Source organism: Stegostoma tigrinum, chromosome 8 (assembly GCF_030684315.1).
Source record: "Stegostoma tigrinum isolate sSteTig4 chromosome 8, sSteTig4.hap1, whole genome shotgun sequence".
Lineage (NCBI taxonomy): Eukaryota > Metazoa > Chordata > Chondrichthyes > Orectolobiformes > Stegostomatidae > Stegostoma > Stegostoma tigrinum.
Window position 1 is genome coordinate 67,031,253 of NC_081361.1, and position 17,020 is coordinate 67,048,272.

The following is a 17,020-nucleotide window of genomic DNA, read 5'->3' on the forward strand; positions in this document are numbered from 1 at the left end:
CTATCAGTGCCAAATTGCTAGTCAGAGTAGAAATGAAAGAATAGACAGAATAAATGAGTGGCTTGAGAGATGGTGCAGGAGGGTGTGGTTCAGATTTTTAGGACATTGGAACCAGTTCTGGGAGTGGCAGGACTATTACAAATCGGACAGTCTACACCTGGGCAGGACCGGAACCAATGTCCTAGAGGCTGCTTTTGCTAATGCTGCTGGGGAGGGTTTAAACTAACGTGACAGGAGGATAGGAACCAAATGAGGAGGTTAGTGGACAGTAAGGAGGCAGCAACTAAAGCCTGTAGGGAACTAGATAATGAAGTCAGTGCGACTAAGGGGAAGCAGAGGCAGAGAGCAGATGATGAATGTAAAGGGATGGGTGGTCTGAAGTGTATTTGTTTTAATCCGCGAAGTGTAGTAGGTAAGGCAGATGAACTTAGGGCTTGGGTTAGTTCCTGGGAGTATGATGTTATTGCTATTACTGAGACTTGGTTGAGGGAGGGGCAAGATTGGCAACTAAATATCCCAGGATACAGATGCTTCAGGCGGGATAGAGAGGGAGGTAAAAGGGATGGAGGAGTTGCATTTCTGGCCAAAGAGGATATTACAGCTGTGCTGAAGGAGGGTAGAATGGAGGATTCGAGCAGTGAAGCAATATGGGCAGAGCTCAGAAATAGGAAGGGTGCGGTAACAATGTTGGAGCTGTACTACAGACCTCCCAACAGCGAGCGTGAGATGGAGGCACAAATATGTGGACAGATTATGGAAAGGTGTAGGAGCAACAGGGTGGTGGTGATGGGAAATTTTAATTTTCCCAACATTGACTGGAATTCACTTAGTGTTAGGGGTTTAGATGGAGCAGGATTTGTAAGGAGCATCCAGGAGGGTTTTCTAGAGCAGTTGTTAATAGTCTAAGTCAGGAAGGGGCCATACTGGACCTGGTGTTGGGGAATGAGCCTGGCCGGGTGATTGAACTTTCAGTAGGGGATTACTTTGGGAATAGCGATCACAATTCCGTCAGTTTTAGAATTCTCATGGACAAAGATGAGAGTGGTCCTAAAGGAAGAGAGCTAAACTGGGAAAAAGCCAACTATAGCAAAATTCAGCAGGAGCTGGGGAATATGGATTGGGAGCAACTGTTTGAGGGTAAATCCACATTTGATATGTGGGAAGCTTTGAAAGAGAGGTTGATTAGAGTGCAGGACAGACATGTCCCTGTGAAACTGAGGAATAGAAAGGGCAGGATTAGGGAAACATGGATGACAAGTGAAATTGTGAGACTAGCAAAGAGGAAGAGGGAAGCATACATAAGGTCTAGGCAACTGAAAACAGACAAAGCTTTGGAAGAATATCAGGAAAGTAGGACCAATCTGAGACAAAGAATTAAGAGAGCTTAAAGGGGTCATGAAATATCTTTGGTAAACAGAGTTAGGGAAAATCCCAAAGCCTTTCATTTGTACAAAAGGAGAAAGAGGGTAAATAGAGAAACAGTTGGCCCACTCAAGGACAAAGGAGGGAAGTTATGTGAGGAGTCAGAGAAAATGAGTGAGATTCGTAATGGGTACTTGCGTCGGTATGACATACAACATAGAACATAGATCATTGTAGTGCAGTACAGCCCTTCGGCCCTTGATGTTACGCCGACTGTGAAACCAAGGTGGAAGGAGTAACAGGAATACAGAATACTGGGCTAATCATAAGATTCTTGGTAGTGTGGATGAGCAGAGAGATCTCGGTGTCCTGTGCATAGATCCCTGAAAGTTGCCACCCAGGTTGATAGGGTTGTTTGGAGGGCATATGGTGTGTTAGGTTTTATTGGTAGAGGGATTGAGTTTCGGAGCCATGAGGTCATGTTGGAGCTTTACAAAACTCTGGTGCGGCCACACTTGGAGTGTTGCATACAGTTCTGGTCGCCGCATTACAGGAAGGATGCAGAAGCATTGGAAAGTGTGTAAAGGAGATTTAAAAGGATGTTGCCTGGTATGTAGAGAAAGTCTTATGAGGAAACGCTGAGAGACTTGAGGCTATTTTCGTTAGAGGGAAGAAAGTTAAGATGTGACCTAATAGAAGCATACAAGATGATCAGAGGATTAGATAGGGTGGATAGTGGGGGCCTTTTTTCTCGGATGGTGATGGCTAGCATGAGGGACATAGCTTTAAATTGAGTGGTGATAGATATAAGACAGAAGTCAGAAGTAGGTTCTATACTCAGAGAGTAGTAAGGGAATGGAATGTCCTGCCTGCAACAGTAATAGATTTGCCAACTTTAAGGGCATTTAAATGGTCATTGGATAAACATATGGATGATAATGGAATAGTGCAGGTTAGATGGGCCTCAGATTGGTTTCACAGGTCGGTGCAACATCGAGGGCTGAAGGGCCTGCACTGTGCTGTAGTGTTCTATGTTCTATGTTCTATGATCTCATCCTCTCCAATAGTTTACCCGCAACCAAAGTAAGGTTGCCTCTACTCCCCTTCTTGAGCTATCCTCCAGTCTTCTGGCACCATTCCTGTAGACAATGACGACATAAAGATCAAAGCTAAAGGCTCTGCAATCCCTCCCTAGCTTCCCAGAGAATCTAGGATAAATCCCATCTGGCCCAGGGGACTTACCTATTTTCACATTTTCCAGAATTGCTAACACTTCCTCCTTCTGAACTTCAATCCCATCTAGTCTAATAGCCTGTATTTCAGTACTCTCCTCGACAACATTGTCTTTTTCCTGTGCGAATACTGACTAAAAATATTCATTTAGCACCTCCATTATCTCCTCGGACTCCACGCACAACATCCCACTACTGTCCTTGACTGGCCCTAAACTTACTCTAGTCATTCTTTTATTCCTGACATAGTTATAGAAAGCTTTAGGGTTTTCCTTGATCCTACCTGCCAAAGCCTTCTCTTGCACCTCCTGTCTCTTCTTCACTCTCTCTTCAGGCCCTTCCTGGCTAACTTGTATCTCTCAAACGCCCTAACTCAGCCTTCACAACTCATCTTTTCATAAGCCTCCTTCTTTCTCTTGACAAGAGATTCAACTTCTTTAGTAAACCACGGTTCCCTCGCTCAACTATTTCCTCCCTGCCCGACAGGTACATACTTATCAACATCACACAATAGCTATGCCTTGAACAAGTTCCACATTTCAATTGTGCCCCACCCCTGCAGTTTCCTTCCCCATCCTCTGCATCTTAAGTCTTTCCTAATTGCCTCATAATTGCCTTTTCCCCAGCTATAACTCCTGCCTTGCAGTACATACCTATCCCTTTCCATCGCTAAAGTAAACATAACCGAATTGCGGTCACCATCACCAAAGTGCTCACCTACCTCCAAATCTAACACCTGGCCTGGTTCATTACCCAGTACCAAATCCAATGTGGCCTTGCCTTTTGTTGGCGTATCTACATACTGTGTCAGGAAGCCCTCCTGTACATATTTGACAAAAACTGACCCGTCTAAAGTACTCGAACTATCGTGTTTCCAGTCACTATTTGGAAAGTTAAAGTCCCCCATATCAACTACCCTGTTACTTTCGCTCCTATCCAGAATCATCTTTGCAATCCTTTCCTCTACATCTCTGGAAATTTTTGGAGGTCTATAGTAAACTCCCAACAGGGTGACCTCTCCTTTCCTGTTTCTAAACTCAGCCCATACTACCTCAGTACATGAGCCCTCATCAAACATCTTTTCTGCCATTATAATACTGTCCTTGACTAACAATTCCACATCCCCCCCCCCCCCCCCCCCCCCACTTTTACCACCTTCCCTGATCTTACTGGAACATCTAAACCCCAGAACAACCATTCCTGTCCCTGCTCTATCCATGTCTCCGAAATGGCCACAAAATCGAAGTCCCCCGTGCCAACTCATGCCGCAAGTTCACCCACCTTATTCCGGATGCTCCTGGCATTGAAGTAGACACACTTCAAACCACCTTCCTGCCTGCCAGTACACTCCCTCAACCTTGCAACCTTATTCATGATATCACTATTCTCAACCTCCTGTACACTGGCAATACAATTCAGGTTCCCATCCCCCTGCTGAATTAGTTTAAACCCTGCTGAAGAGCATGAGCAAATTTCACCCCCACCCCCAGGATATTGGTTCCCCTCTGGTTCAGATATAAACCATCCCGTTTGTAGAAGTCCCACCTACCTCAGAATGAGCCCCAATTATCCAGGTACCTGAAACCCTCCCTCCTGCACCATCCCTGTACCCACGTGTTCAACTGCTCTCTCTCCCTATTCCTCACCTCGCAACCACGTGGCACAGGTAACAAACCAGAGATAACAACTCTGTTTGTTCTAGCTCTAAGCTTCCACGCTAGATCCTTGAATCTCTGCCTTACACCCCATCCCTTTTCCTACCTATGTCGTTTGTGCCTATGTGGACCACGATTTGGGGCTGCTCCCCCTCCCCCTTAAGGATCCCGAAAACATGTTCAGAGACATCACGGGACCTGGCACCTGGGAGGCAACACGCCAACCGCGAGTCTCTCTCATTCCCGCAGAATCTCCTATGTGTCTCCCTAACTATGGAGTCCCCAATGACTAATGCTCTCCTCCTTTCCCCCTTCTCTTCTCAGCAACAGGGACAGACTCTGTGTCAGAGATCTGTACTCCATGGTTTACCCCTGGTAAGTCATTCCTGCAACAGAATCCAAATTGTTATTGAGGGCAATGGCCACAGGGGATCCCTGCACTGTCTGCCAATTCCCTTTCCCCTTCCTGATAGTTACCCAGCTATCTTTTTCCTGTGCCTTGGGTGTGACCAGCTCCTTATAACTCCTCTCTATCACCCCCTCAGCTTCCCGAATGACCCAAAGTTCATCTAGATCCAGCTCCAGTTCCCTAACACAGTTTTTGAGGAGCTGGAGTTGGGTGCACTTCCTGCAGATGAAGTCAGTGGGGACACTAGTGGTTCTGAATTCCCAAACAGACTATTGAAAGAAAAAAAAAGTGTATCCTTACCAAATTGGCACTCAGAACCTTTTTTCTTCGGTTATAGATGTTGTTTCAGGTAAAGCAATCACCCAAATATACATACTGGAGAGAGAAAAAAATCCTTACCTTCTTGTCGACGCTCTGGCTCGCGCTGCTGCTGGTGAAAAACAAATATTCACTGAGGAGAGGGACATGACGGATGTTGAGGTTAGGGATAGATGGTTGATTACTCTAGGTCAAGTCAGCATGGGGGGGGTGTGGAGTGTTGGGTATTCTAAAAGGCATTAGGGTGGATTAGTCCCCAGGTCCAGATAGGATCTGTCCCAGGTTACTGAGGGAAGCGAGAGAGGAAATAGTTGGGGCCTTAACAGTTATCTTTGCAGCATCCTTAAGCACGGGTGAGGTCCCAAGGGAATTGTTAATGTTGTCCCCTTGTTTAAGGAGGGCAGCAAGGATAATCCAGGTAATTATAGACTGGTGAGACTGACGTCAGTGGTAGGGAAGCTGCTGGAGAAGATACTGAGGGATAGGATCTATTTACATTTGGAAGAAAATGGGCTTATTAGTGAAAGGCAGCATGCTTTTGTGCAGGGCAGGTCATGTTTTACCAACATAATAGAATTCTTTCAGAAAGTGACAAAGTTCATAGATGAGGGAAGGGCTGTAGATGTTATATACATGGACTTCAGTAAGGCGTTTGATAAGGTCCCCCATGGTAGGCTAATGGAGAAAGTGAGGTCACATGAGGTCCAGGGTATGCTAGCTAGATGGATAGGGAACTGGCTGGGCAACAGGAGACAGAGAGTTGTAGTGGAAGGGAGGTTCTCAAAATGGAGAACTATGACCAGTGGTGTTCCACAGAGTTTCGTGTTGGGACCACTGTTGTTTGTGATATACATAAATGATCTGGAGGAAGGTATAGATGGCCTGATTAGCAAGTTTTCCAGATGACACTAAGATTGGTGGAGTAGCAGATAGTGAAGGGAATTGCCAGAGAATGCAGCAGAATATAGATAGATTGGAGAGTTGGGTAGAGAAATGGCAGATGGAGTTCAATCCAGGCAAATGTGAGGTGAAGCATTTTGGAAGATCCAATTCAAGAGCAAACTATATTGTAAATGGAAAAGCCAAAGGGAAAATTGATGCGCCAAGAGATCTGGATGTTCAGGTCCATTGTGCCCTGAAGGTGGCAACGCAGGTCAATAGAGTGGTCAAGAAGCCATACGACATGCTTTCATTCATCAGACGGGGTATTGAGTACAAGAGTTGGCAGGTCATGTTACAGTTGTATAGGACTTTGGTTTGGCCACATTTGGAGCACTGCGTACAGTTCTGATCACCACATTACCAAAAGGATGTGGATGCTTTGGACAGGGTGCAGAAGAGATTGACCAGGATGTTGCCTGGTATGGAGGGCGCTAGCTATGAAGAGAGGTTGAGTAGATTAGGATCATTTTCATTAGAAAGACAAAGGTTGAGGGGGGACCTGATTGAGGTCTACAAAATCACGAGAGGTATAGATGGGGTGGATAGCAAGAAGCTTTTTCCTGGAGTGGGGGACCCGATTACTAGGGGTCACGATTTCAAGGTGAGAGGGGAAAAGTTTAAGGGAGATGTGCGTGGAAAGTTCTTTACACAGATGGTGGTGGGTGCCTGGAACACGTTGCCACCAGAGGTGGTAGAGGTGGGTACGATAGCATCATTTAAGAAGAATCTAGACAGATACATGAATGGGCAGGGAGCAGGGGGATACAGATCCTTGGAAATTAGGTGACAGGTTTAGATAGAGGATATGGATCGGCACAGGCTTGGAGGGCTGAAGAGACTATTCCTGTGCTGTAATTTTCTTTGTTCTTTGTTCTTCTAAACAAAGATTACTTAAAACAATTCAATATGTCCAGAAGCATCTGTGGAAAGAAATCAGAGTTAACATTTTGGGTCCAGTCACCCCTTTTCAGAACAGACCTTCCTCAGTGTTCTGTGGAGGGTTCACTGGGCCCAAAACATTATTTCCGATTTCTCTCTACAGGTGCTGCCAGACCAGCTGAACTTTTCCAGCAATTTCTGTTATTGTTCCTGGTTTCCAGCATCCATGGTTTATTCAGTTTCTATTTATATGCAACATAATTTGAAAGATTTTGAAATGCGCAACAGAACTAAATCCTGTCAATCCTTTACTGTGCTCAATTATCTGAATGACCCCTCTTCTACCACATCTATCATTTGACTCTTTCTTTCAATTCCTGCCTTGAGAGCTTGATAGCCTCTTTCTTGATTGTTCACACTTGTCTTCTTAAATTTTCTTCACTTCAAATAATCTTTATACAGTCTCTTGGTCTGGAATTTTCAGGCTAACACCCTTATGCTGAGGTAACCTATTTCCTAACTGTCTAACATAGCTCCTTTTTCCAGGTGAAACAGTTCATATATTTGACCCCAGTCAGGTCTTCTGCAAACTGATCACCTTCTACGCTAAGATATATCTGAGCAAAAATCAATTCCTAAATCCTGTAATTGAAAAGTTAGCTGATATTATTCAAGGTTTGCTCTAATACAATATAAATCCCATTTATGATTTCAGCATTTTGCTGGGTCAGCTGCTCTCTGAAACACATTGGCTTAAAATCACAGCTCCACGAACACTGATGTGGGAATTACTAAATCCCCTTATGCACACAGACCAAAACACATATGCCACTACTTCAAAATCCAAACCCTAAAATAAATGATATGAATATATATAAATTATACACTTTACATCATAGAACATCCAAAAGGAATCTCCAAAAGACTTAGGCTTTGTTGACAGAAAAATTTCACTTTACATTGAGTTCTAATTTTATATCAAAATTAACCAATCTTACAAATGCATAGCATCGTGTATATAATACAATAGCAAAATAGCGCACATGGCGAAAATCTGAAATATAGACAGAAATCCTGGAAACAATCAGCAGGAGTGGTAGCATATGTGGCTAGAGAAATAGAGTTAATGTTTGCGGACAACAATCTGTACTAGTTCTTACGAAAAGTCACTGACCTTTGTCTCTCTATGCACAGATGTTGCCTAACTTCAGAAGTCAGACCTCTTTTGAGCTTTTCATTTCCCTTCAGTAACAGACCCAGCAGCAGCTGTTGGAGATTTGGTTTGGCACAACATAAAACACAACTTTCAAAACAAAACAAAACAACTTGCTAAACAACATACCAAATGTCAAAGAAACAGATTGATAGTTTTCAAAAAGAGGGCAAAATAATAAAAATGACCATTAAAAGGTTCCTAGCAGCAGAGTTAACCAATAAAAACATTTTTGTTTTGCCTTTTCACTTAAGAAGCAAAGCAAAAATGAGAAAGACAAGACCTCTATATCCTGGTCACTAATGAAGGAGCTGGAACTAGGGCAAAGTGATGGGGTTCGATTTAACATACATGCACTAGCACAAGACATTCTAACCTGGCTCCTGGGAAAGTCATATGAAAATGGATGGCCTTTCAGCCTATGCATTCCTCCTAATGGATTGACAGGATTTAGTTCTGTTTAAATGACTGTTCATTGGGTCTTTCTTTCAGTTTGCTGTGTTTTATCATGACTCATATGTTTGGAATGGCTACTTTACCTTTAAAACCAGATTGCAAAGTTATTCTTTACTCTTAAAAATACTGAAATGTGGCTTATAACTTAAAGAAAGAACCAGGGGTGTGTAAGTTAGGTGGATTAGCCATTGAAAATGCAAGGTTATCGGCAAAGGGGAGGGGAATGGGTCTGGTTGGGATGATCTTCGGAGGGGCAGTGTGGACCTGATGGGCCAATTGGCCTGTTTCCACGCTGTAGGGATCCTAGGATTCTATGATATGAAATATCAAACTAATATAGAGAATCAATTATACTGTGAGTAATACTAAAGTCAGTGCGACCGAAGCATATAGCAATCATTGGTAATTACAAGGCCAGGTAGATAAAATATACTTAACAATTCAGTTGGTACAATCACAAGTATAAAAGTAAAAATAACTTGTATACTTAGAAAACTCATCAACAACTAATAGAAGTTCAACTAATAGAAGTTAAGCCTAACAGAAAAGCACACTTAGATAATTTGGTTCTGAATAGTAATTTGGTTCCGAATAATAATGGAACTCTGTACTTGCACTTTCCCATCTTGACATTGAAAATGCCTGTGCATTTGATGTGTCACACAATAATTTGATCATTACCCCATACAGATTTAAAACAGTCGACTAGTTAATCATAACCCACAGTTCTTTCAGTTTTTATCTCCAATATTCGAGTTGGCGTCGCACTTGGCAGAGAGGAGTATCTCAAAAATGTAACACCATCGGTATTATTTCAAACCTCGCAACATTGTACAAATATTGGTTAGCCTGGTGTCTAACTTTAGGCACTCTCTTCGAGAAGTAGCATCAGGTTTAGTTCAATATATTAATGATCAATCTGTTCAGATGTTACGACACACCTTTGGAGCAAGTGAACTTGCACTTGAATATGTAACTGTGAAGTGAACAAGGCACTTGAACTTGAAACTTCTGACCCAAAAGTTGGCTCTTGTTGCTCGACCCTCTGTTGTTCATAGCCTTCTCATTTTCCTCTACATCAAGAATTTGTAGCAGTGTAGTTATGTCACATTAAACTATTCTAAATCCCTCAAAGGCAAATGATATCATTAAGTATCTTATTATCATTTTGTGCCAGTTTAAAGTTCTGAAATCTGATCTAAAATATGGAATCTCTGCATCTTTTGGGCAAATTTCAACATTTAATAATCTAAAATGATAATCTATAGCATTCGGAGTACTCTTTCCAAATTCAAACCTAGTTGTTATTTCAATAACCTTCTGAAACAATTACATTTCATCTTCAGTCTTTACTCTTTTCAAATCAATTGTACTGGTTCTTCATCGTTAATGAGGGATGGATCTCATTTGCAATAGTTACCCTAAATATTCATGTCACAGTAATTCATACAATCCATGTATCTCTTATTGTGGTTGCACTTATGATGCTTATCTAAAGACATCCAGATGATCAAACAGAAATACTTGTTACTGAGACACCATTGATGAATATCAGCAAATCCATCAGTCTATACATCTTTCTAATTGATCTGAAACCGAAAGAAGTGAAATATTTATGCTTCCACAGTTTTCAATTGGTAAATGTGGAACTGTATCAATTTTCATTCTTCTTTGTGCCAAACACAACACTGAGCAGATAAGTAGCAGTATTCAATTTTCACATGATTGCATACTGTCCTTTCCACTTCAAATGTTTCTTAGATGCAAAACTCCTCAACATCACAAGATCTCCAACATTATACTTTAATGTTTTAACCTCTTTGATACAAAAGTCTTAATTTCATCCCATACATTGTCTATATAAACTTGCTCCTAATTTATTTATGTTTTGTTTATCAATTAGGGATATGGGCTTTTGATTGCTGAATCAGCATTTATTTCCCATCCCTGGTGGCTCTTGAAATTTCTATCACACTCCTGATTTTGCCTTGAAAGATGGTAGGCACACTTTAGGGAGGCAGGAGGTGCAGAATTTCTAACCTTGGATTTACTCTTGTAGCCACAGTATTTACATGGTAAGTCCTGTTCAGTTTCTGATAAGTGATGAGTGGTGAATGGTGACTCCTACCCACAGATGTTTTTAGGGGATTGAGTGGCGGTAATGCCATTGAATATCAAGGAGCGATGTTTAGATTCTTGTATGTTGGGCATAGGCATTGCCTGGTGCTTTTGTGGGGTAAAAATTACTTGCCATTTTTAAGCCCGTACTTGGATATTGCTCAGGACTTGCTACGTTAGGACATGGGCTGTTTCAGTAGAGGAGTTGTGGCTGATGCTGAATGTTGTGGGAAGATTTGCTGATGATTGCACATCAAACCTAATAATGGAGGGACAGTAATCGATAAAGCAGTTGATGATGATTAAGACAACCCTGAGGAACTCCAGCCGAGATGTCCTGGAGTAGAGAAGACTGTCTTCGACAATTACAAACATCTTCCTTTGCACCAAGTAAGACTCCTACTAGGGAAGAGTGTTCCATCTGATTTCCATTGACTCTAGTCTTGCACCTTGATGCCCCAGTCAAAATATGGCCTTGATATCAAGGATAGTCGCCCTTATCTCAATTACATGTTCAATAAAAATCTATAGCCAGCTCTGATTACATGGGATATTCACTCCAAAGGTCTAAAGTACTGCAATTCTCATTTGCTGCCCTAACGAAGTTTGATATTGACTTATACCAAAGTTGTCTGTGGGATTGAGCCAAATGCCAGTAAATAGTGTGAAGCATATCTATCCATTGAAAGGGGTATCGGGTAAATAACATATTCAACGTAAACCTTGCAGTTCTATTTCCTCTTTCCATAATTCCTCAAGATTATGCACAATGGCCTATATACAATTTATGTTGAATCTGCAATAACATTGTAAAATTGTGAAATTCACTCTAAAACTTGGCTCCTACCCACTTGGAGTGATATTCCCACATATGGAACAAAATACTTGCCACAATTCATTCCTTATTATCTCAGGTAGGAAATGCTCCATCCATTTACTAAATTGATCAATAACCACCAAAGATTCTGCAAAATTCACCTGAACTTTAATCTGACCATTCAACTGAATAGTCCTGTCCAATCAGTTTGTAGTACATCGAACGACCAGCAAAGGGCGGTTGAGGCCTAAGTGATCTGTGATCAGTCTGAGACAGAGGAGTGATCTAGAAATTCATTTACATTGGTTCACATATTGCTCCATCCCTGGCCACCAGCAAATATGTGACAATTTCTGTGGCACTGAATAGTGTCCTACTGTTGGGATGGGGATGAAACATCTCTTCCTTTAACAGTGGAGGTAAAGAGAGAAGCAGGTTATGGTTCTCTATTAAAAATGACCAGAAGAGCGAGGATACCTCCCTGAGTGTGGGCATTCATCAGGTAAGCCTATGGTGTAGGTTGTGTAAGTGAATGCTCCATTGTGCCAGGTTGCGCCTTTGAATGGAAACTGGTTGCAAATGATAATCTTTTCCAGTTTCAGATGAGAGAGGGAAGCAGCATCAATTGTACCAAAGATGTGCAGGAGAAAGAATTGTGGGTACAGACCCGGGCTAAGACTGGAACAAATAATGTTCTATTTTTCCCAAAGACAGACAGGTATGACTAGGTGACAGGTGTAATTAGATCTGAAATACCTATATCCACACCTTTGACCTGAAGAAATTGAGAGGAGTAAAAGGAGAAGTTATTCAAAGTGAGGATGTTCCCAGCCAAGCACAGGAGGATGGTGGTGGATGAAGAAGGTTCAGGTCTTCTTTCTATTCTATTCATTTGTGGGATGTGGGTGTCGCTGGATGGCCAGCGTTTCTTGCCCATCCCTCGTTGCCTTTGAGAAGGTGGTGGTGAGCTGCATTCTTGAACTGCTGTATTCCTCCTGCTTTAGGTTAACTCAATGCTATTAGGGAGAGAATTCCAGAATTTTGATCCAGTGACAATGAAGGGATGGTAATACATTTCCAAGTCAGTAAGTGGCTTGGAGGGGAACTTGGAGGTGTGGTATTCCCATATATCTGATGCCCTTGTCCTTCTAGATGGAAGTTGTTGTGTGTTTGGAAGTTATTGTCTGAGGATCTCTGGTGAATTTCTGTAGTGCATCTTGTAGATAGTACACACTGCTGCTACTGAGTGTCAGTGGTGGAGGGAGTAAATGCTAGTGGATGTACTGCTAATCAAATGGGCTGCTGTCTCCTGCATGGTGTCAAGCTTCTTGAGTGTTGTTGGGGCTGCAGTCATCCACGCTAGTGGGGAGTATTCCATTACACTCCTGACTTGTGCCTTGTAGATGGTGCACAGGCTTTAGAGAGTCAGGAGGTGAGTTACCTGCCACAGTATTCCTAGCCTCTGGTCTGCTCTTGTAGCCATTGTATTTATGTAGTGAGTCCAGCTGAGTTTCTGGCCTGTGATAACACCCAGGATGTGGATAGTGGGGGAATTCAGTGATGGTAACACCTTTGAATGTCAAGAGACAGTGGTTAGATTGTCTCTTACTGGTGATGGTCATAACCTAGCATTTATGTAGCGCGAATGTCACTTGCCACTTGTCAGCCCAAGCCTGGATATTGTCCAGATCTTGTTTCATTTGAACATAGACTGCATCAGTATCTGAGGAGTCACGAATGGTGCTGAACATTGGGCAATCATCAGCAAACATCCCCACTTCTGCCCTTGTGATGGAGGGAAGGTCATTACTGAAGCAGCTGAAGATGCTTGGGCCAAGGACGCTACCCTGAGGAATTCCTGCAGAGATGTCCTGGAGCTGAAACAACTGACCTCCAACAACCACGATCATCTTCCTTTGTGTCAGGTATGACTCCAACCACTGAAGACTTTGCCCCCGATACCCATTGATTCCAGTTTTTCTAGGACTCCTTGATGCCACACTCAATCGAATGCAGCCTTGATATCAAGGGCTGTCACTCTCACCTCACCTCACCTCACCTCTGGAATTCAACTCTTCTGTCCATGTTTGACCCAAAACTATAATGAGGTCAGGAGCTGAGCGGCCCTGGTGGAACCCAAACTGGGCATCACTGAGCAGGTGTTGCTTGATAGCAATATTGATGAAACCTTCCATCACTTTACTGATGATTGATAGTAGACTATTGGGGCGGTAACTAGCTGCGTTGGATTTGTCCTGCTTTTTGTGTACAGGATATACTTGGACAATTTTCCACATTGTTGGTTAGATACCAGTGTTGTAACAGTACTGGAAGAGCTTGGCTAGGGGAGTGGCAAGTTCTGGAGCACAAGTCTTCAGTACTATTGCCAGAATGTTGTCAGGGCCCATAGCCTTTACAATACCCAGAGTCTCCAACCGTTTCTTGATATCACGTGGAGTGAACCGAATTGACTGAAGAGTGGTATCTGTAACACTGGGGACCCCTGGAGGAGGCTGAGATGGATCATCCACTCGGCAATTCTGGCTGAAGATCGCTGCGAATTCTTCAGCCTTATCTTTTGCACTGATGTGATAGGCTCTTCCATCATTGAGATGGGAATACTTGTGTAGCCTCCTCCTCCAGTGAGTTGTTTAATTGCCCACCACTATTATGACCGGATGTGGCAGCACTGCAGAGATTTCAAAGAAGGATAAGTGAGCACAAAGAGTCAGGCATAACTGGGTGACAGGTACCTTCAGGATAATCGAAGATATGCTACCTATTGGTGGAGGACAAGGTGGGGGCAGGATGTCTAAATCACACTGACAAAGGAGCAGAGCTACAAAAGCTTATGATTTCAAATAAACCCGTTGGACCATAACCTGGTGCCATGTGTCTTCTGAACTTGTCCACCCCAGCCCAACACCAGCACCTCCACATCATTAACCACACTGTGACAGTTCTAATGTCCATTTACTAAATCACTAAGAGGCCACTTCTGTATCTCTTAGCCTGAGTTTGAGTGGAGTGTGTGGTGGATGGAGAATAATCTTTTGTAAATTGTCTCCATGAGTGAGATGCCTAACTGCCCAAAATATAACTAGAAGACATCATTCACAAGCTGTGTAAGTATTCTCTACCGTCCGAAGGAACATGAGGCAGATGAAATCAGCCATAGTGAGTTTCTCTTTCTTTGGCTTAGAGCAGCTATGGATGCAATGGGGCCGGCCTCTGGTAACTGTCAATGTGCTAAAAGATATTTCAATGCATCACAGTTGATCGTGAACACATCCTAGATGGCAGCTGTATTCACAAGGTTAGGATGATGTCCAGAAGGACACCATCTTGAAACAGATGAGAATCCAAAAAGAATCCAGTATCTACAAAGAAAGCCTAGCGAGTTTTGAGAAGATTTGTAGCTCAGGTTGAGTTTCTGGATGTGAGTTTGCTCGCTGAACTGGAAGGTTCGTTTTCAGACATTTCGTCACCTTTTTTTTATTTGAAAAAATATACTTTATTCATAAGATGTACAAAAAATAAAACATATTTATGCACCTACCCAGTCATGCAAGCTGCTCCGGGTTACCCAGAGGGTGCGTACACCAACTAAAGGAAAAAAAACAAACAAAGAAGAAAAAAAAACAAAGCAAAGAAAATACCCCGGCAGTCGTCTCCCCGCACAGTCCCAGTTGGCCCCCTGACCAGTTGGGGAAGGCGCCAGTTGGGCCCAGTTACCAGATAGGGCCCTTTTTCCTATTCTGGACGAGGGGTTTCATACCGTGGTCTTTCCCCACCGCGCCTTGGCGGCGGCTGCCCCAAGCTTTAGCACGTCCCTCAGCACGTAGTCCTGGACCTTGGAGTGCGCCAGTCTGCAACATTCGGCCGGGGTCAGTTCTTTCAGCTGGCAGACCAGCAAGTTGCGGGCAGACCAAAGAGCGTCTTTCACTGCATTGATGGTCCTCCAGGCGCGGTTGATGTTGGTCTTGGTGTGCGTCCTGGGAAACAGCCCGTAGAGCATGGAGTCCCGCGTCACGGAGCTGCTCGGGACGAACCTCGACAAATACCACTGCATGCCCCTCCAGACCTCCTGCGCATAGGCACACTCCAGAAGGAGGTGATCAACAGTCTCTTCCCTGCCGCAGCCATCTCGTGGGCAGCGTGCGGTGGCACAGAGATTCCGGGCATGCATAAAGGATCTCACTGGCAGAGCCCCTCTCACCGCCAGCCAAGCAATGTCCTTGTGCTTGTTTGAAAGTTCTGGCGATGAGGCATTCTGCCAAACAACTTTGGCAGTCTGCGTGGGGAACCACACGATGGGATCCACCCGCTCCTTTTCCCGAAGGGTCTCGAGGATACTACGTGCTGACCACTGCCTGCGGCCTTGTGGTCAAAGGTGTTTCCTTTCAAAAATTTCTCCACAAAGGACAGGTGGTATGGAACGGTCCAACTACTCAGAGCGTTCCGCGGCAAGGCGGCCAGGCCAATCCTTTGCAACACTGGGGACAGGTAGAACCTCAGTAAGTAGTGACACTTGGTGTTTGCGTGCTGAGGATCTAACGCACAGCTTGATGCAGCCGCACACAAAGGTAGCCATCAGGGCAAGGGTGGCGTTCAGTACGCCCTTTCCCCCATTTTCCAGGTCTTTGTACATGGTGTCCCTGTGGACCTGGTCCATCCCTGACTCCCAAATGAAGTGGAAGATGGCCCGGGTGACCGCAGCAGCGCAGGTCCAGGGAATAGGCCAGGCCTGCGCCTCATACAACAGTACTGAAAGCCCCTTGCACCTGACAACCAGGTTCTTACCCGCGATGGAGAGGGACAGGAGCGTCCACCTGCCCAGCTTCTGCTTCAGTTTGGTGATATGCTCCTCCCAAGTCTTAGTGCATGCCCCCGCTCCACCGAACCAAACACCCAGCACCTTCAGGTAGTTTGTCCTGACGGTGAAGGGGATGAAGGAGCGGTCGTCCCAGTTCCCGAAGAACATGACCTCGCTCTTACCCCTATTGACTTTGGCACCAGAGGCCAGTTCAAACTGGCCGCAGATGTCCAACAGCCTACTCACCGACTGACGATCGGCGCAGAAGACGGCGATGTCGTCCATGTACAGGGAGGTCTTGACCTGAAGGCCTCAGCTGCCTGGGATAGTCATGCCCTTCAGGCTCACGTCCTTCCAGATGGATGCGGCGAAGGGCTCCACACAGCACACGAACAAGGCAGGAGAGGGCGGGCAGCCCTGCCTGACTCCAGATCTGACGGGAAAACTGTCCAATTCCCACCCATTGATCGAGACTGCGCTAACGATGTTGGTGTAGAGCAGCCGGATCCAATTGCGGATGCCCTCCCCGAACCCCAATTTGGAGAGGATGTCCCTCATGTAAGCACGAGAGACCCTGTTGAAGGCCTTCTCCTGGTCCAGGCTGATGAGGCAGGTGTCCACCCGCCTGTCCTGTGCGTAGGTGATCGTATCCCTGATGAGTGTGAGGCTCTCAGCGATCTTCCTGCCCGGCACAGCACAGGTTTGGTCAGGGTGAATCACCGACTCCAGGACAGACCTGACCCGGTTGTCTATGACCTTGGCCAGGATTTTGTAGTCCACGTTCAATAGTGAAATGGGACGCC